Here is a 7,863-nt window from a genome sequence, read left to right as displayed (position 1 = left end):
TTTTTTTTTTTTGGAGAGATTTTCGCTACAGGGCACATGCGCTTGCCAGTCAGACAGAGACATAGAGACAGAAAGCAAGAAATCACCCCCCGGGGGGATGGTTATGCCACAATCCCTTCTCCTCCATTCTCCTCTTGGGATCTTGGGCATGCACACACACGCGCCCGGCGGGAGGTTTAAGCCACCAGGTCCGGGACGCGAACCACGGTCGGTTATGTGGGAGTCCAGTGACATAGCCATTACACTAACTGCTGGTCCCCCTCCCCCCCTTTTCTTGAAACACTGGTAATTGTTGATTTTTTTCACTGTCTCTATAATTGAAATTACACAGCATGTAGTCTTTTCAGACTACCTTCTTTCCTGTAGCAATAAGCATTAAACATTCTTTCATGTCTTTTAGTGGCTTGATAGCTCATTTTATTTTATCTCAGAATAATATCCTATTATATGGATGTACCACAGTTTGTTTATCCATTGAACTATTGAAGGACATCTTAGTAGCTTCCAGGTTTTGGCAGTTCTGGATGAAGCCAGTATAAACATTCATGTGGAGGTTTTTGTGTGGACATAAATTTTCAACTCATTTGGATAAATACCAAGGAATGTGATTACTGGATCATATGGTAATACTATGTTTAGCTTTGTAAAAAAGCTGCCAAACTGTCTTCCACAGTCACTGTGCCATTTGCATTTCCACCAGCAATGAATTAGAGTTTCTATTGCTTCACATCCTTGCCAGCATATGGTATTATCAGGGTTTTGGATTTTTTGCCATGGTAATAGGTGTGCTTTGATATCTTGTTGTGTTAATTTGCAATTTCCTAGTGGCATGTGACATTGAATACCATTTAATATGCTTCTTTTCTTTTAAATTAATTTTTTTATTTTTTATTTTTTTTAGAGATTTTTGCTATAGGGCATATGCACTCACAGAAAGACAGAGAAAGACAGAGAGACAGAAGCGAGAAATCACCGCCTGGGGTATGGCCACACTGCAATCCCTTCTCTTCCATTCTTCTCTCAGGATCTTGGGCACACACACAGATGCATCTGGTGTGCGTTTAAGCCACCAAGTCTGGGACTCAAACCAGAGCCAACTATGCAGGAGTCCAGCGACATGGCTATTACACCAACTGCTGGTCCCTTAATATGCTTATTTTCTATCTGCATATCTTATTTTAAAGAGTTCATTTATTTTTACTTATGATAGAGAGTGTGTGTATGTGCATGAGAGAGAGAGAGAGAGAGAGAGAGAGAGAGAGAGAAAGAAGCACCCTCGCCAGGGACTTGACATGCCACAGTTCTGCTTCCCCAGCCTTTAAGCTCATCAGGATCTTGGGCACATATGCTTGTACCAGCATATTTTCAAGCCTACCTGGGAATCTTAACCAGCAATCAGCCATGTGGCTTCAAGCACTGCAGTTCAGTTTGCTACCAACTGTGTCACCAGGCTGGGCCAGCATATTTTTATTTTGATAAGATGGTTCAGCAGATCATTTGCTTATTTATTTATTTATTTATTATTAAATTTTTTCTTTTTTTTTTCTTAGAGGTTTATGCTTTAGGGTGCATGCTCTCGACAGAGAGAGAGAGAGAGACAGACAGAGAGACAGAGAGACAGACAGAGTGAGAAGGAAAGTGAGATCACCCCCTGAGGGGATGGCCATGCTGCAGTCCCTTCTCCTCCATTCTCCTCTTGAGATCTTAGTCATGCTTGTACACATGTCTGGCGTGAGTTTCAAGCCACCAGGTCTGGAACTTGAACTATGGTGTGCCATGTGGGAATCCAGCAAGGTAACCACTATGGCATCTTCTGGCCCCTCTTTTGCCTATTTAAAAACTGGGCTAGGGCTGGCAGGTGACGTGGAGGTTAAGGGCACTGGACTCCCACATGGTTGACCATGGTTCAAGTCTTAGACCTGGTGACTTGCTTTCTCATTTTCCCTGTCTCTCTCTCTGTCCCAACCTGGTCAAATTAAAATAAATAAATAAATAAATGAATAAAGTAAAATAAAAATCATTATTTTAAAAAAATTGTGCTAGGGAACCAGCAGTTAGCGCAATGGCTATGTCGCTGGACTCCCACGTAGTCAACCGTGGTTCGTGTCCCGGACCTGGTGGACTGGACTCCCACATGGTTGCCATGGTTCAAGTCTTAGACCTGGTGACTTGCTTTCTCATTTTCCCTGTCTCTCTCTCTGTCCCAACCTGGTCAAATTAAAATAAATAAATAAATAAATGAATAAAGTAAAATAAAAATCATTATTTTAAAAAAATTGTGCTAGGGAACCAGCAGTTAGCGCAATGGCTATGTCGCTGGACTCCCACGTAGTCAACCGTGGTTCGTGTCCCGGACCTGGTGGCTTAAAACTCACACCGGGCGCGTGTGCGTGCGTGCCCAAGATCCCGAGAGGAGAATGGAGGAGAAGGGATTGCGGCATGACCATCCCCCCCTGGGGGGTGATTTCTCGCTTTCTGTCTCTATGTCTCTCTGTCTGTCTGGCGAGCGCACGTGCCCTACAGTGAAAATCTCTCCAAAAAAAAAAAAAAATTGTGCTAATTGGGGGCCAGCAGGTGGTGTTGTAGTTAAGGAGCTGGACTCCCATAGGTCAACCTCAGTTTGAGTCTTGGATCAGGTGGCTTGAAACTCACGCTGGGTGTGTGTGAATATGTGCCCCAAATCCTGAGTAGAGAATGGAGGAGAACGGAATGTATCATGGCCATTCCCCCTGGCAGGGTGATTTCTCACTTTCCCTCCCACTGTCTCTTTCCAACTCTTGTGAACACATATGCCCTATGGCAAAAATCTTAAAAAAACCGAAATTGTGTTAATTGTATCCTTATGTTTGAGTTTTCAGAGCCCTGAGTACTTTGGATACAAGTTCTTTAAAATTTTTCTTCCAAACAATATTTTGGATACAAGTTCTTTAAAAATTTCCTTTCAAACTTTATCATTTAAAAAGCATTCATGACAGAACACGTTTGAACGAGTGAGAAAGAGAGAGAGAAGCCCTCCGTAAGGCTTGGTCACACTGTCATCTCTTCTGGTCCTTTCATCTGCCAGGATTTTGGCCATGCATGTATACTCCTGGCATGTCTTCAGGCTGGCAGGGCTAGTGACTCAAACCACAGTGGGTATGTGACTTCCAGCTCTGTAGTCTGGTATGTTATCAACTGTGCCACAGAGGCCGGACCAGATACAAATTCTTTATCAAATATATGGCTTGCAAATAATTATTCCCAGTATGTAGCTTGTCTTTTTCTTTTTCCTTTTCTTTTCTTTTCTTTCCTTTCCTTTCCTTTCTTTCTTTCTTTCTTTCCTTCCTTCCTTCCTTCCTTTCTTTCTTTCTTTCTTTCCTTCCTTCCTTCCTTCCTTTCTTTCTTTCTTTCTTTCCTTCCTTCCTTCCTTCCTTTCTTTCTTTCTTTCTTTCCTTCCTTCCTTCCTTCCTTTCTTTCTTTCTTTCTTTCCTTCCTTCCTTCCTTCCTTTCTTTCTTTCTTTCTTTCCTTCCTTCCTTCCTTCCTTTCTTTCTTTCTTTCTTTCCTTCCTTCCTTCCTTCCTTTCTTTCTTTCTTTCTTTCCTTCCTTCCTTCCTTCCTTTCTTTCTTTCTTTCTTTCCTTCCTTCCTTCCTTCCTTTCTTTCTTTCTTTCTTTCCTTCCTTCCTTCCTTCCTTCTTTTTTCCTCCTAGTTTTGCTATAGGGTGTGTGCACTCACCAGAGAGAGACAGAGAGAGAGAAAAGTGAGGAAACACTTCCTGTGTGGGATGACCATGCTACAGTCTCTACTCCTCCATTCTCCCCTTGGGATTTTGGGCACACACATACACATGCCCTGCATGCTTTTCAAGCTACTGGATCTGGGATTTGAACAGTGTAGTCAGCCATGTGGGAGCCAGCACCTTAACCACCATGCCATGAGCTGGTCCCTAGTCTTTATTTTCTTAAGAGTGTCTTTTATAGAGAAGAAAATTTTAGTTTTAATTTTAATCTCCAGTTTTAAAGAGATTGACTCAGTAAAACAAAAAACAAACCAAAAAACCCTTCCCAACAGAGAAGTTTAGAACAGGATAGCTTCACTGGTGAATCCTAGCAAACATTTAAAGAACAATTAACATCAATTCTTTAGTACTCTTCCAAAAATTATAAAGATCATCCTGTTTCAGGGCACACAATGGGTATAATAGAGATAGGATGTTAACTTAGGAAACAGATAAATCAGAGTGGTGGGAAATGATGTTTTGTCAATGGGGATAAAGAAATGTAGACACATTTGAAAGATTTTTTTTTTTGGAGAGGTTTTTTTTTGCTATAGGGCACATGCGCTCGCCAGACAGACTGAGAGAGACAGAGAGATAGAAAGCGAGAAATCATCTCCCCAGCGGGGATGGCCATGCCGCAATCCCTTCTCCTCCATTCTCCTCTCGGGATCTTGGGCACGCATGCACACGCGCCCGGTGTGAGTTTTAAGCCACGGGGTCCGGGACGTGAACTGCGGTCGACTATGTGGGAGTCCAGCGACATAGCCATTACGCTAACTACTGGTCCCTGAAAGATTTTTAACAGATAGAAAAAAACCCCTGAAGGTTGAAAGTGGGGAATGGCAGAGATGGAATCTAGTCTGGGCATCTTGGTGGGTGGTGATCTTGTTCACCTGGGTGAGTGAGGCATGGAGGGGAAAAGGCTTGATAGGTAAACAAAAGGACTTCTTTTTCAGATATGCTGATTTTGAGCTGTTCAAGTAACAAAGTAAAGCTATATTTAATCTAACTTAGGAAAGATGTCTAGGCTGAAAACAGCAGTTAGGGAATCCTCAGCAAGTGCAAAGTAATTCTATACAGGAAAGTGGATGATACTGACAACGCAGAGTGAGCGGAGGGAGGATAAAATGGTTAACAGTAATAGGAATCCCCACCCCCCAGATCTCCAGTTTCTTCCTCTGGGAAGCTCTCTCCTTTCTGGTACTTTGTCCTCCGGCCTCCCGGGTCTTCCTGGACTCTCAGTTCTGTCTTCTCAACTGAGTGTCCAGCAGGCTGGCCTGTTGCCTTCTCTTTGCACTGTGACCTGAGATCTCTTACAGGACAGGAATCTAGGAACAATTGCTTCCTGTCTCACAGGACCTCTGTCCTTTAGTACCTGATGTCCAGTGTGCCATAAACCATCACTTGGATATATTTTTGTCTGTTTTTGTTTTCTTCTGGTGGAATGGAAATCTGGTGCCCAGGACTTCATCAAGGTGAGAAGCTAAGATCCTATGACCTATCTTTGAGTGAAGGCAGGACTATTTCGAGTTACTGTGTTTTGAGGTCTACCACAAGGTGGCAATATTACACAGCTAAGATGTTTTTTAGAAAGCACACTGGGCAAAGCGTTTCTAGGTTCTTTTAAGAGCTGTATCAAATTATACAGTTTTTATTGGTTTAGGTACACCAGTCTGTTTTATTGAGCTCCATTTTATTCCTGTCTGTGGAATTTTTGATTTAGTGTAAAATTTATAAGATATTTTACCCAAATTAATATACACTATAGATGGAAATGATTTATGACATGCTTCTCACTAGACTTCACAGTAATAGAAATGAAGAGTTGCAGGGAAATTTTCCACCTCTAATGCCACTTAAATATATTTGTGAAAGCACTGATTAATGTTCATATGTGTGTGGTATATAAGACTGGCCCCAGGGACCAGCAGTTGGAGTAATGGCTATGTTGCTGTACTCCCATGTAGTCGATCACAGTTCAAGGCCCTGACCCAGTCGCTTAAATTCACACCAGGTACGTGTGCGTGCGTGCCCAAGATCCCAAGAGGAGAATGGAGGAGAAGGGATTGCAGTGTGGCCATCCCCTCGGGGGGTGATTTCTTGCATTCTGTCTCTCTGTCTCTCTCTGGTTTTCTGGCAAGTGCACGTGCCCTATAGCAAAAACCTCTCCAAAATAAGAAAGAAAAATAAAAAGTCTGGCCCCAAGGAGAATGATGAGATGTGTCCCTGACCTCAGAAGAGCCTCTGTCCTTCTGGGAAAGCACATGTGTGGACACACAGTGACAGCTTGTTCTTGTCTGTTTTTTTTTTTTTTTGGCTAATAACAGAAAATATCTGCAACTGGATGATTTATAAAAATAAGGGTTTGTTCAGCTCATAGTTTGCAGGTCCAGGGTCTAGAGGCCACATCCGGTGAGAGTTTTTCTGTTGGTGGCCTCCTGAGGCCATGCAGGGTATCACATCATGAGGGAACAGGAGTATGTGTCTTTGAGTGTTCACTTGGGCCTCTCAGTCTCATTCTCTCTCCTTATAAACCCATGGGGGTTGTGTGCTAATCACTTAATCACTAATCTCCTCCCAAAGGTCCCACCTTTCAACATCACTGTTGGATCAAGTTTTCACCCTCCTAGTCCTGTTATGATCCAGTCTGAACACATGAATTCTGGGGGCACAAACTATAACACAGCTTAACCATAACATGACAAGGTGGGAATGCTCTCTAACTCTGGGGAACTTCACAGAGTAGGTGAGCAAGATTTGAAGGGCATTTTTCACTTGACAAGGGGGCAGATAACAGTGATTCCCAACAGTGCAAATTATCACATGGAGAGTGGAGACTTAAAATAGAACGAGATTGGGGAAGTCCGAGTGTGTCCACAAGTGTGGGCAGCAAATGGGAGAGTGGCAGGAAATAAGGATAGGAAGTGGTAGTCTGGGCAACATTGCGAAGGTCCAAATCTGCCGCAATGAGTTTGGACCATGCCTTGTTGCCAATGAGGATTAAATGCTAGTTTTTAATTGATCGTTGTGATTAAAATGGTATTTTATGTTTTAATTTTAATTTAATTTTTATTATGATTATTTTTTTAGTTTGTTATGAGTGTGCTCACCAGAGAGAGACAGAGACATAAAGAGAGAGAGAGAGAGAGAGAGAGAGAGAGAGAGAGAGAAAATGAGAAATCATCCCTATGGAGGATGGCCATGTCAATTTTCCTTTGGGATTTTGAGTACATGCACACATGTGCCTGGAGTGTTTTTCTTTATTTTGTTTTTTTTTTTGGAGAGGTTTTTGCCATAGGGCGCGTGTGCTCACCAGACAGACAGAGAGAGACAGAGAGACAGAAAACGAGAAATCACCCCCCGGGGGGATGGTCACGCCGCAATCCCTTTTCCTTCATTCTCCTCTCGGGATCTTGGGCACGCACGCACACGCCTGGTGTGAGTTTTAAGCCACTGGGTCCGGGACGCGGTTGACTACGTGGGAGTCCAGCAACAAAGTCATTATGCTAACTGCTGGTCCCATGTGCCTGGAGTGTTTTTCAAACCACTTTTCAAACCACTGGGTCCAGGACTCAAACTGTGGAGCTGGCCATGTGAGATTCAGCCGCCTTAACTATGATGCCAATGACAGATCCTTAAAGTGGTGTTTTAAAGCATAGTCTCCACACTATTTTGAATGAATAGCCTTTAAAAATAAATTTCCAGAGAGCATATGAGCTCACTGGAGAGAGAGAGGGTGAAAGTGAAAGTGAGAAGCATCCCCATAAGGGACTGCCATGCTTCAATTCCTTCTTCATTTCTTCTTTCAGGATTTTGGACCCATGTGCACACTCATGACATGTTTTTCAAGCCACTGGGCTGGAACTTGAACTAGACACTGAGCCATGTGAGATCCAGCTACCATAACTACATGGCACTGGCTGGCCATGTTGTTATATTTAAAAAAATTATTAATTAAATTTTGTTATATTTAAAATTATTAATTTAATGAAATTAATTTATTATTATTATTAAAAAATTGCTATAGGGGACATGTACTCACCAGACACACACACAAACACACACACACACACACACACACACACACACACACACACAGAGAGAGAG

Source organism: Tupaia chinensis, unplaced genomic scaffold (assembly GCF_000334495.1).
Source record: "Tupaia chinensis unplaced genomic scaffold, TupChi_1.0 Scaffold000355_1, whole genome shotgun sequence".
NCBI classification, from domain to species: Eukaryota; Metazoa; Chordata; class Mammalia; order Scandentia; family Tupaiidae; genus Tupaia; species Tupaia belangeri.
This window is presented reverse-complemented; position numbering follows the sequence as displayed.